The following is a 12900-nucleotide window of genomic DNA, read 5'->3' on the forward strand; positions in this document are numbered from 1 at the left end:
ACCACAATTTATGACATATGAGCATCCCTATATTCATTTATAATCAGAAAACAATCTGCTTCTCCCAAGCAGTAAATGTAGCTAAAGAAGCAGTCACTTAATCTGCGTTTATTGTTGTTAATTTAGTATCAGTCCCAGCACGTGTATATAGCTATGTTGGTAAGTCTCTGTGCAGTGTAAAGGTGCCCACACACATACCGACTTGCTCCCAATCAGCCGATGTACACGATTTCCCCTGAACTCTCCCTGAACTCTCCCCAGGCAGTCTTGGTCACGATTTGGAGTTAAAAATGTCCATTCTGACTAAAGATCTATCTTGCAGCCAATGCATTGTATCCCAGATTGGCTAATCTGCCCTACAGCACGGCAGATCTGAAGATGCGAGGTACGACGAGCGGGGACGCGCATCGGCATCGTGATCAAGAGTAGAAACTCACGATTTGCCCATTTTTTACATGATCTGGCGTCACGATTCGTCGAAATCAGCCAAATTGGATGAAAAGTCGGTATGTGTGTAGGCACCTTTAGCAGGCAATGATGGAATGTCAAATCCAATACAAGGTAACAAACCTGCTCTCCAGTATAGTAACAACTGTAGCGGCTTGTGGGGATAATGTACACACAGATAGTCCCGTAATAATTACCCAGATACCTTTTCCCCGTTGATCCTTAGGAGTGACGCTGGTCTGGAAACAGACTCCGCTGTGCTGATTATACTTCCAGTGATTCCTCCCTGTATTGAACATTGTTTAGGGAGACAATGCCGCAGTTATAGTCCACCGCACACTGCTGATACACATTCTTTATAGCGAGAACTTAAATGGAGGGTATTGAAAGAATACCAGTATATGAAAGCTGGATAGTGGGTGTAGTAGTAACAAATTAACTGACGCTTTTCTCCATCTTGTGGCGGGGTCCTCAAAGGGTCAGTAGACTTATAGAAATATATGCATGGTAATACAATTATCATCAAATTACATAACAATTCATACAAATTTGAATTGTTATGTAATTTGATGATAATTGTATTGCCATGCATATATTTCTATAAGTCTATAAGTCTACTGACCCTTTGAGGAGCCCGCCACAAGATGGAGAAACGCGTCAGTTAATTTGTTACTACTAATTTGCTATAACGACAAATTTACAACAACATGAATTATAACTTCCACACACTAATATTATATTTTGTTATGCTAATGTTTCCTAACACCAGACTAATGCTGGGAGTTCTGCCTGGCCAAGGCGTTGAAGGTGCACATTTCAAGGAGCAAACAATTTAGTAGATTAATATTTGCAGCTAAGTGGACTCATTTAGATTTACTCCTAGGAGGTTGATGCTTCAGTTATGCTGGAGCTCACGCTGCCTGTCTCCCTTATTAAGGTAAGGTTGACTGATGAGTATTACAAATTGGCTTCAGTCACCTCACCACAGGGACCTTTAACTTAATGCTGCAGGTCCTGAGAGGTCTATCACAAAATTTCAAGGGGAAGTCTATTAAGTGACTTTTATAGGGGTATTCAATATGGGAGCGAAAACATCGGTTTTGCGTTAATATCGCACCTATGACATCATTATCGCAGGTTTTAGTTTTACACCGTATTCAATTTCAAAGACTTTTCGCAGGTTCGAAAAGTCTTTGATAAAAAACGGGGATAACTTTTCACCATTGAATAGGTGTCGAAAAAAAGTGCAGAATTGGGGTTTAGGGGTGCAGGCTTAAAAAAAATAGCCTGCACCCCTGGGAATGACATTTAAAAAAGAACTGTGTCAAAAAAACGTAAAAAAAAAAAAAATAGGGACACCCCAAAAAATTTATTTAAAAATTGGGGTGAAAAAAAAAAATGGGAAAAAATTGTTTAACAATAGGGAAATAGGTTCAGGGCTATTCTACAAGTATGTGCACAATTGCAGAATTTTTAAAAACTTACTTTAGGGACTTACAAATATGCTAGTACCCATTTTCATGTACCCCAAATTTGATGGGACCACTTAAAAAACGAAAAAAATAACCTAAGTGCTCTTCTGCAACACTTCTTCAATGTCGGGAAAAAACACCTGCTGCGGCTATTTAAATCCCCGACTTTCATTTAAAGGCTAAAACGGGTGTACCCATAGTGATCCCCCATGTTTTTACAACTTTAGGGGGGTCCTACAATTTCTTTAAGGAAAAATTCGTAACTTTACGCAAATCCAACTTCGCAGGCTCCCGTTTTCGTTAATTTCATATTGAATACGGGGATAAGCGGGCGCGTGCCCGATACTTTAACGCAGGTAAAATCTCCGATATGAAACGTAAACTTCAACAGCGAAGTTTACGTTTCATATTGAATTCCCCTCTAAGCAAAAATGTGCCTATGGCTCTTGTGGGGTTAAACCAGTGGCAAACGCAGGATTTCTAGAGGGGGGTTTCGAAATGCTTGATTATAGAGTGAGTGTAGCCAGTCCATGAAGAGGGCATAATTAGTACTTATCCAGCTTTAATATACGTCATACAAAGTATATTGTGTGTCATAATTTCAGCATGTACAGGACCAGCGATCACAGTAGGCCATTACATGCGGCAGTATGGCCATCCTGCCTAAGCTGAATGTTTTTATTTTAGATGTGGGCTCCATTCCGGAGTATTAGAGCAAGCCCGGGAGTGTGGAGCAACCTAGCACTGGTCTGGACATATATGTACATATTGGGCTCTAAAGCAGCACATCCCTAACAGTGCATGTTTTCCAGATCTCCTAGTTGATGCACAGGTTATTTATTACTAGCTGATACATGTAAAAAAATCCACAGGTAGTTCTAATTATTTCATTTGTGATAGTGAGAATAACAAGGCGCACTTGTAAAATTCTATTATATTACTATTTCTATTGTAGTCATGGTGTGGGCTGGGGAGGGGGGTTTTCCAGGCAGATGGCATTTGCCTATGTTAAGCGACCACAGCTATCCCAATATGCCTCACTATAACCATGTACTGTGAAGTGTAATAGTGAGGGTTATTTCCGTGGTACTCTCTGACCGCTCCAAAATTGTTGGGTTTTTTTATGAGTGAATTAGGTGAGGAACATCCATTTTAACTTATCCAAAATGGTCTCATTAAAAAAAATTGAAGACGCCGCCATCCTGAAGAGATCAAGATACCAATGTCGGCATCCCGACTGCCAGCATCCCGATGGGGGTTAGGTTTAGGGACCTCCCGGGGTGGGTTAGGCACCGAACAGGGAGGGTTAGGCTGCGGGGAGGGGGGGTCAGGGTTAGGCACCACCCAGTGGGGGTTATTTTTAGGGTGTAGGAAGGTAGGGTTAAATTTAGGCACCACCAGGGGGAGGTTAGGATTAGGCACCACCAGGGGGAGGTTAGGGCTAGGCACCACCAGGGGGAGGTTAGGGTTAGGCACCACCGGGGGAGGTTTAGGGTTAAGGGGAGAGAGGGGGTGGGTTAGGCTTCTTACCGGCCCCTGACGGGATCCTAAACATCTGGATGCCACTGTCGGTCTTCTCACCGCTGGCAGCCCAACTCCAGTCAATCGTATGTATTCCGTACCAACTTCCTGACATCTCAGAGTGGCAGTCACATCAGCACCAAGTGACTTTGTGACAGTTCCTGATTAAAGCTCCTTTCTGGTCCAGCCCTTCACAGCTGGAGCACTTGATCAGGGAGGTGCTAATGACTATGCCCTCCATTCTCTTTATTACCATGGGTATTGCTGTATAACAAGAAGGCAGGAGCAGCATTACCATCCTCTCCTCAAGCTCCATCGGGACTCCGCCTTTTCTTAGTCACCATAGCCCGCCCTCTTATGACACAGCTGTATTCTCCTGGACACAAGTTTCAACAGACTCCCCTTCAGGTCAGTGACAGACAGTTACTTCAGCCAGAATAATGATCTTGGTCACAATGTCTCCTTTTATACAAGTGGGGCCAGGATACTCTCCCTCCAGCTGCATATTCTAGCAGTGACGTGCGGAGAGGTCAATGGCTGAGGAGGCATACATGGCAATGGGTCTGAGTGCTGGGAGTCTCTCACCCCCTACTCACTGTAATTCTCCCCTCACTACACTAAGCTAAAGTGTCCATTGATTCAACTACCTGCATCATTGTGTCTTCTCTTGCTGCTGCTGACTCAGGCTCTCTACAGCGGTTATGCCACAATTTCTGGATTTAACAAACAGCGTTAATCTAAAATTACTGTTGTTTGTCAAGCATCACTCTCGCCATCTTTTAGACGGACCGTCGTGCATTCACATAAAACTGTGCTCCGTCACTGGCAGCGTTAGGCTGCCAGCAGCCCAGGGGAGGACCTCGCCGAGGATGAGGACTTCGCAGGACCTCGCCAGAGGGTTAAGTATTGGTAAATAGCAGTGAAGTTTTCGTTAGCATCATAGTGATACTAAACGAAAAATTCTCCTGGTATTTGCTTTTGTTGGTAAATGGGGGCCTCAGTGAGCTCCAATCTCTAAACACTGCAGTGCACTTCCTGGTCACATGACACGTACAAGGTGTCCATCAGTGCTCAAGGTACGCCCCCCATACTCAGAGGCATGCCTCTATTAGCTCTCTTTCTGTGCAGTTTACTGGCTGTGGTGTGGCCCGCCCCCAGCTCTGCAAGCAGTGTCTGACTATACAGAAGCGAGGCTGAGCTGTTGCTGCCTCATCTCTCATCTCCCTGCAGTCCCCAGGGAGCTCCACAAAGCTGGTGAGTGCACTATAAAAATGATTACAATAAACAAAGATGTTTATAAGTTATAAATATCTTCTTTGCATTATTCTAATCATTTTTATATCAAATCTCAGGAGTCCTCCACTGCCTACTCTGACTGCATGTCCCTGTATTCTAGTACCTTCTGGCCCTTTCTTCTCACGCACCATTCCTTTCAGTTCATTCAGCAGTCATAATGTCATAACAATTGTAATTTTACTATTATTGCACTTATTTTATTTCATCTTATTTCTATATAATCCCCAACATAACATGGGATACATAACATACCTCAGGATAATCCCACTCCATTTTCCTTATCCGATAATTCCAATTTACCTTTAAATGGGGGTTACATTAGTGTAGTGAAACTAGCAGAAAACTACTGTTCTACTTTGATAGAATGACATTTGCAGAGACATCGCTGCTGGGGCACTACTGGGGGCATAATCGGTATGTCAAATACTGACAGCGGCAGCCAGACGCTTCGGAATCCCAACAGCATCAGGTAAGCAGTCTAACCCTCACCTCTCCCCCCCAAGCCTAACCCTCCCTTAGGGGGTGCCTAACCCAAACCTCCCCCCGTTAGTGCCTAAACCTAACCCCCCCTACCCCACCCTAAACCTGACTTTCCCGGGGAGGGGTGCCTAACCCTAACTCCCCCCTAGTGGTGCCTAACCCCCCCCTTTCCCTCCCCCTGCGCGGCTACACACTAAAACACCAAGCTTACCTTCGTTCGGGAAGCCGGGAGTCGGTATTTAGTAGTGGGGCTAATGATAGGTGTCGGGATTTCGACGCCTATCTTTAGTGCCATGTCGGGATGTGTCTGTCGGGATATTGGCGGGCGGGATCCCACTGGGGGCACTGCAAAATGGGCACTACTGGGGGCACTGTATAAGAGGCACTACTGGGGGCACTGCATAGGGGGACCACTATTGGGGAGACCACTGTATAAAAGGCACTACTGGGAGAACTACATAGGGGGACCACTACTGGGGGCACTGCATAGGGGGACCACTATTGGGGAGACTACATAGGGGGGCAGTGTATATGGTTGTCCACTACTGGGGGCTCTGTGTAAGACAAACTGCATAGGGGGGCGGCGGCGGCGGCAGCTGGTGCTGGCATAGGTGCTGGGGGGGTGGTACATTTTAATTTGTGGGGGCACCAACATTCATCATGCCCCCATGCAACTGGGATGAAGTTACGCCACAAGGTACACACCTCAATGATCGGATGCAGAATGTTGTGCAGCCGACCCGATTCCATCACCAGCCCTGGGTACTGCACCGGATGATGATTATTGTGGTATGTATCTAGCATTACACAATGTGATATGATCGGACCGACAGTCAAGACTGAGCTGATCATCCTAAATATTGTGCTATGTTTAGCCCACTTAAGTAAAGCCGGCCATACACGGTGCGATATGCACCTTGCGACGTGACGGGGATCCGACATCCGACATATCGGGCGGTCCCCACACAAGGTGCGATCGGGTGGCTGACCATCCGATATGCCAGCTCCCCCCTCCCCAACACGCATGGCACTGCATGATATCGCACATCGCATCCCCCGATTGACTGAACCTGCAGTAAGATCTGAGGGTGCGATGTACGACCCCACAAGTGTGTACTCTTGCACTGATTCAGAGGCGCTCGCTGTTTGCGAGCGCTCGCTCTGAATCAGGGCGGGCCGTTTTTCTATGCACCGGCCTCCAGGCCGCTCGCTAAGCTGTGGGTGACCACCCACAGCTTTAGCGGGCGGCCTGGCGATGGTCGCAATTATCGCGACCATTGGGCTTGCGACGAGACCCTTTGGTAGGGTCTCATCCACCGCAAGCCCCAGCGAACTTCCTGCTGTAATAGAGCAGGAAGTTCACTACTGACATCACTGGTGATGTCAATAGGGCCACCCACAAATGGCACGTGTTCCTTCAGGAATGCCTCCGTTTGTCAAGCCACCCCCCCCTGCACACCTACAAAACGGGGCAAGCTGTCAATCACAATCGACAGCCACCCCGTCTTGAAGTGAGTCCCGCAGCGAGTGAAAATTTACTCGCTACGGGGCTCGCGCACGCGCTCGCGATTGGGTCTGAATCAGGCCCTCTGTCCGATATCATGCCCATACACGATGCTATATAGTAGCCAAATTGTACCAATCCATCGGATTGGCTGATTTATCGCACCGTGTATGGGCCGCTTTAGTCAATGCTGGTGTGGGGAATGTTAACAAAGTATCATTATCAGACAGCTCATGCAAAGATATATCTCTAGCAGGGCCGCAACTAGGGTGGTGCGGCCGGTGCACCCGCAGAGAATGCACGTGCCCTGTGGGCAGAACCGGCGGCCTCCACCCGCTATCACGGCCACTACCTCTTCTAACGCCCGCTACAATATATAATAGTAGCGGTGTGCCCGGCTCTTTATCTGATGGGCGCACCGCTATTAATACATATCACTGCAGGCCAGGCAGCGCTGCAGCTGCCTGCCCCTGCGGTACGCCTCTTCCCTGTAGTGTCATTGTCTCAGGGTGGGACTGGAAGAGACGTCATGACGTCTCTCCCAGTCCAGTTCCACAGTCCCCTGTGCCGAGGAGCCACGCCTTGGCGGCAGCGCTGCTGTTTCTCCGGCGTTGGGCTGCAAACCTGCAACCGCCAGATACAGATACTGCGGCTTCCCCCCCCCTAATCTGTAAGGGGCATTACTACTGTGTGGCCATAATGTGTAAGGGGCATTGGCTGCCGTGGGCATAATCTGAAAGGGACATTACTACTGTGGGTATATTGTGTAATGGCATAATAACTGTGTGGCGTAATCGGTAAAGGGCACTACTACTGTGTGTTCATAATGTGTAATGGGCATTACTACTGTGGGCATAATGTGTAATTGGCATTACTACTGTGGGCATAATGTGTAATTGGCATTACTATTGTGTGGAGTAATCTGTAAGGGGTACTACTACTGGATGGTCATAATGTGTAAGGGCATTACTATCGTGTAGCGTAACATGTATAAGGTATATTACTGTGGTGTAATGTGAATAAGGGGCACTACTTTGTCTTGTAATGTAAATTAGGGGTACTATAGTGTGGCCATGCCCATTCCCTATGAAACTACACCCTTTTTTTGGTTGTGCGAACTGTCCTTGTTTACAATATGGGAAGGGGGTACCAGGGCTGGCTCCAGGAGCGGGAGCACCCTGTGCCGGCTCAGTTAATAGCGACCAATACCAAAATAGGGGCGTGGTCTAATCACCATAGGCCATGCCCCCAAGTGATGTTATTTGGAGGCGTGTCCACATGTCAAGCCTCCAAATAACATCAGGCTGGGGGTAAGCCCATCACTCCGTCACTAGCATGCACGCAGCATCCATTCAGCTACTCCGGGGTCCAGCACCGCCGCAGAACTGCGGCAGTGGAGGTCCCCAACCTCCCGATTTGACCACCCGCTGAAATCGGGATGTTGGGGAGGGGTGCGCCCTCTATGGGGTGGCGCCGTTCGACCGCACTGGTTGAACAACCCAAGAGCCGGCCCTGGGGGGGTACCAAAGCACTTTCTGGCACAGGGCACCAAAATGTCTAGTTATGGCTCAGATCTCTAGCTCTGTTTTCCTAAAAATCTTCAATATAGTGATCAAAGTAATGTTTTGCAGGTAACATTATTATTATATTTTATTTATAGGGCACCACAAGCTGTCAGTGCGTCTACAACAAATATAAATTTATACATATATACATGGGACAAACGCAACACTATAACAACCAAAGGTAGGGTGAAGGGGCAGGAGGATGAAGCAGGGGCAAACGCAGTATTTTTATGGGGAGGGGTTTATATATATATATATATATATACTATATATATATATTTATATACATATATGATATACACACATACACATACACACACATATACTGTACATACACACACATATGTCACACATACCTTACACACACACAAACATATGTCACATACATTACAAAAAACTTCCCTTGCAGCAGATCTTATAGAGACAGGATCTAGCAGGCTGGCACCATGTTCTTAAGCCCAGCCTCCTCGCGGCAAATTGCCACGATTCGCTGGTCAATCGGGAGGGGGCGGGGCCAAATTACTTAAATCTAATTAAAACGCATCATATTGGCCCCGCCTTCTCCATATTGACCCGCGAATCGCGGCAAAATTGCTGCGAGGGGTGGGGATTAAGAACACATTGCCTGCACTCCAGTCTGCCAGGGGGGGGTTCTGGGTACTCAGAACCCCCCCCTGCGTGTGCTACTGTGAAGTAGACTGGATAAGGTAGAGCAACATCACATGACCTGATAATTTTCATATCAGAAATTCACAGACAGACAGTTTAAGCAAACACAAGAAGCAATTACCTTTATTAAACATACTTAGAATGTGTTGTAGTTCTCCAAAGGTGCAGTGAGGCACAGGGGCAAATGCAGGAGTTCTAGAGGGGGGTTTCAAAATTCTTTATTTTAGAGGGAGTGTGGCCAGTCCATGAAGAGGGCATAATTAGCACTTAAACATACAAAGTGTAATGTATGTCATAATTTCAACATATACAGTGCCAGCAAACAAAGTTAACTCATTAGATGCAGCTGTAGGGCCATCTTGCCTGAGCTGAATGTTTTTATTTCAAATGTGGGCACCATTACAGAGCATGGGAGTAAGTCCAGGAGTTCGGCGGAGTGTCAGAAGAACCTAGCACTGCCCTGGACATATATGTACACATTGGTTTCCTTCTGCACTGGATAGTGTATGAGATACAGTATTAAAAATTATACCTATAGGTGGTCTATAGTAGTGCACCCCTAACAGTGCATGTTTTCCAGATTGCTTAGTAGGTGCACAGGTGTAATCATGACTGGTTGTGGTAATTATTTCATTTGTGATACGGAGGTCTTTAAAACATGCAGCTCAAGTAAAATTTAATTATATACTGTTATTCTGATCATGGTGTGTGGGCAACCGGAAACCCCCCTGCGTTTGCATATGAGGCAGGTCATGTTCTCCATGGTAAACAGACCCTTAAATGTTCATAAATCATGTCCAATACATATTCATCGCAGACATGTTATAAGTGTTTAGGGAAATCCCGTTAGGGGTGTGTTGTTGTTGATGATCATGGCTGTTTACAATAGCCCGGGTTTATATGACTATTGCTCAGTGTACAGTAGAACTAAGCTCTCCTACATTCCTCTAGTGCAGTGATGTAAAAAAATACTAATTTTAAGTTCATATTCTTGGAAGATAATGATACTGTTAGTAAACAGTTAGGGGCACATTTATTATAGAATCCTCATCACCGCATATCATGGCACTAAGGATTCTATTTTCATTGGAATGTATTACTCTAAATTGAGAGGACACAGGCAAGATGTACAGTGTATGTATATATGAGACAGCTCCCCGACTGGGCTACTGCACATGTGCGGAATTACAGCTGCGCATGCACAATATGAACTCACAACGTGCTTCGGGACCATCTGCAGCCTGCTGGAGAGCTATAGCAAGATCCCTCTCTGACAGGGCTGCCCCACTGAAGGTAATGGGCTAACACCATCTGATGATGGCATTAGCTCACACATGCAACATCCAGAGAGCTATGTTTTGCCAATTTTGTTACATACCTTTCTATAGAAAAGTATGGGGATGACTCCTGCAATGACTGGCGGCTGTAATGCTCTCCTGTTTTCTGTCTTATTACATTCTATAGATACTTATTTCTTCCTTAAAATTGTGGAAACAATAATTTCCTCATATTTTAAGGGCAGAATTGCTTAATAAATAGGCCCTTAGTCTTTGTGCTGCCATATGACTAAATACTAACATTTATTCATCTGGTCTACAACACTAAGGGCCGTATTCAATTGCCGGCGAGAAGCTGAGATCGGCAAAAAGTTCTCCCCGGTGACGGGCTTGCCGGCGAGAACTTTTCCCCATATTCAATTGTAAAGACTTTTCGGCGGTGCAAAAAGTTTGCGCCTTGTAACCAGAGGAAAAGATTCGCCTGTGAGTGGAGGCAGAAAAAAGTGCAGAATTGGGGGTTTGGGTTGCAAAGTTGTGGGAACACCCCTGCAGCCTTGGGACAGTCCCCCAAAGGTAAACGCCGTCAAAAAAGTTTTAAAAAAATACTTTCGAACACCCCAAAACAGTACTTTCGTTTTGGGGGCAAAAAAAAAACAAAGTTGGGGTACAAACTAAAAAAACTAGTGAAATAGACTCCAGGGGGTCCCCCAAGTATGCCCAAGCTGTTTTTTTTATTGCAGGTGCTTGCTGAAGGTGCATTTTTTAAAAACGCACTTTGGCTATTGTTAACCATGCTTGCACCCATTTTCATGTACCCCAAATTTGCAGGGACTATTTATTTTTGCTAAAAAAAAACCCCTGCTAAATGCTATTCTAAACCACTTGTGCAAAGACGCTAAATAGCACCAGTTGAGAGCATTTGAGCACCCCAAATACCTTCAGCAAGGCTATTCGGGGATATCCATAGTGATCCCCCATTTCAGTGTATCTTTTGGGGGGTGTCAGGTTGATTTCCCCAAATCTGACAGGACTTTTCGCCGATTTCAGTTTCGACAGGACGTGTTCTCGCGTCCTTTACAATTGAATAGGGCGAATCGCAGTGACGAGAGCAACACTTTTCAGGAGCCAAAACTAGCGATGACGGAGAAAAGTCCGGCATGCGAAAAGTCCGGGACTCCGCCGGCAATTGAATACAACCCTTAGAGGAAGATTTACTAAGGAGAGGGTTGTCAAAGCTACCGATCATCGGTGGCTTTGACCAATAGTTTTAAAATGGCAATAGGAGTTTATGCTAAACCAGCCTTGTTTAGTATTTATTTCTATTGCCGTCTTAAAACTGTCAAAACTGACACTGATTTGGCAGCTGTGAGATCCTTCACCTTAGTAAATCTAGTGTTGGAGAGAAGTAAAGCTACACCTAAGGGTTTACATTGTGTTGGTAGTCATCGAGTTGCTGGCTGCCCAACAAGTCTTTTATAGTAAATTACAACTAGTTTGAGTGCTGTGATTGCAAAGTAGTCAGCTGGCATTTCCTGTAGACAAGTAGGAGTGTAACAGGAGCTCTAATGTGCCAAAGCTACTCACACATGTTTAAAAAGCAGAGTAATCTGGTCACATCCACAGATAACAGAGCATGCATGGGCTCCTTAATATCAGTGTCAAACAGTTATAACATGAAGATAGGGGCCTGATTTAACCCGATCTATTTTGAGTTTCCTGGAATGGTTTGGGTGCGGTCACTCCCATAAAGTGTAAGATCAATGCTTCTTAAGGATATTACATGATTATTTCCCCCCAAATCTGTAGCATCTCTTTCTTGAGGAGTGTCTCCATCTAGACCACGTGTTCCTCCAGTGGTTCCATATGTCAGGACCTTCTCAGTCAACAGGACTGTACTCAAACATTTTTTGGATATCCTGAAACGATGCCTGTGACAGGGTTTCCCACCACCACTAACAGAGCATTAAATGAGAGTTGAAAAATTGTGCTCCATAACAATTTTTAGCCATTGGTAGACTTAATGACACACACGTGTTAAGATACTTTATATTGGTATTTCCATTGTTTTTGCTGCCCATTTAATGTCATGTGGAAGAGATGCTGATGTTAATATGCAGGAACAACTGCAGAGCAACCCAAGAAAAATGCATTATAACCGGTGGGATGTCCCGTAATTCTGTGTGCAGTTTTTGCACTCTGCGGCTGCCATAATCTGAATGTCCAGATATCTGTCCAATGACCTGGAATATCTGTCTGTCTCAGTCTGTGTACTTTGCAGTTACTCCTGCATTTTGCCCACAGTAGACCGTTCTTGGACTGAGTGGTCACTTCAAAGGCGTCAGGATTGGCTTTATCACACTTTTGTGCATTTGAAACTTTCTTTTAACATCAGATAAAGTTCTTATAAAAATTGGCTTCTGTGCCATAGTGCAACTGGAAATTATAGGACAGCACTTAGGGACTGGTGCAGAGCTGCATGCATGTCTGTTTTGTGGCAAGATCTTGTGGTTTATGGAACTGCATATGCTATATAGTCGGTGGATTTTGAAACTGCGCATGCTATATAGCCGAGCGTATGCGTCTCAGTTGCATCTGCATGTGTGGCAGAACTGGTTGGAATGTGGCTGTTCACACGTAGCCGAAGTGTTCAGAGAGTGTGTAGATGTAAC

Source organism: Taudactylus pleione, unplaced genomic scaffold (assembly GCF_031769625.1).
Source record: "Taudactylus pleione unplaced genomic scaffold, aTauple2 ptg000296l, whole genome shotgun sequence".
Taxonomy (NCBI): Eukaryota; Metazoa; Chordata; class Amphibia; order Anura; family Myobatrachidae; genus Taudactylus; species Taudactylus pleione.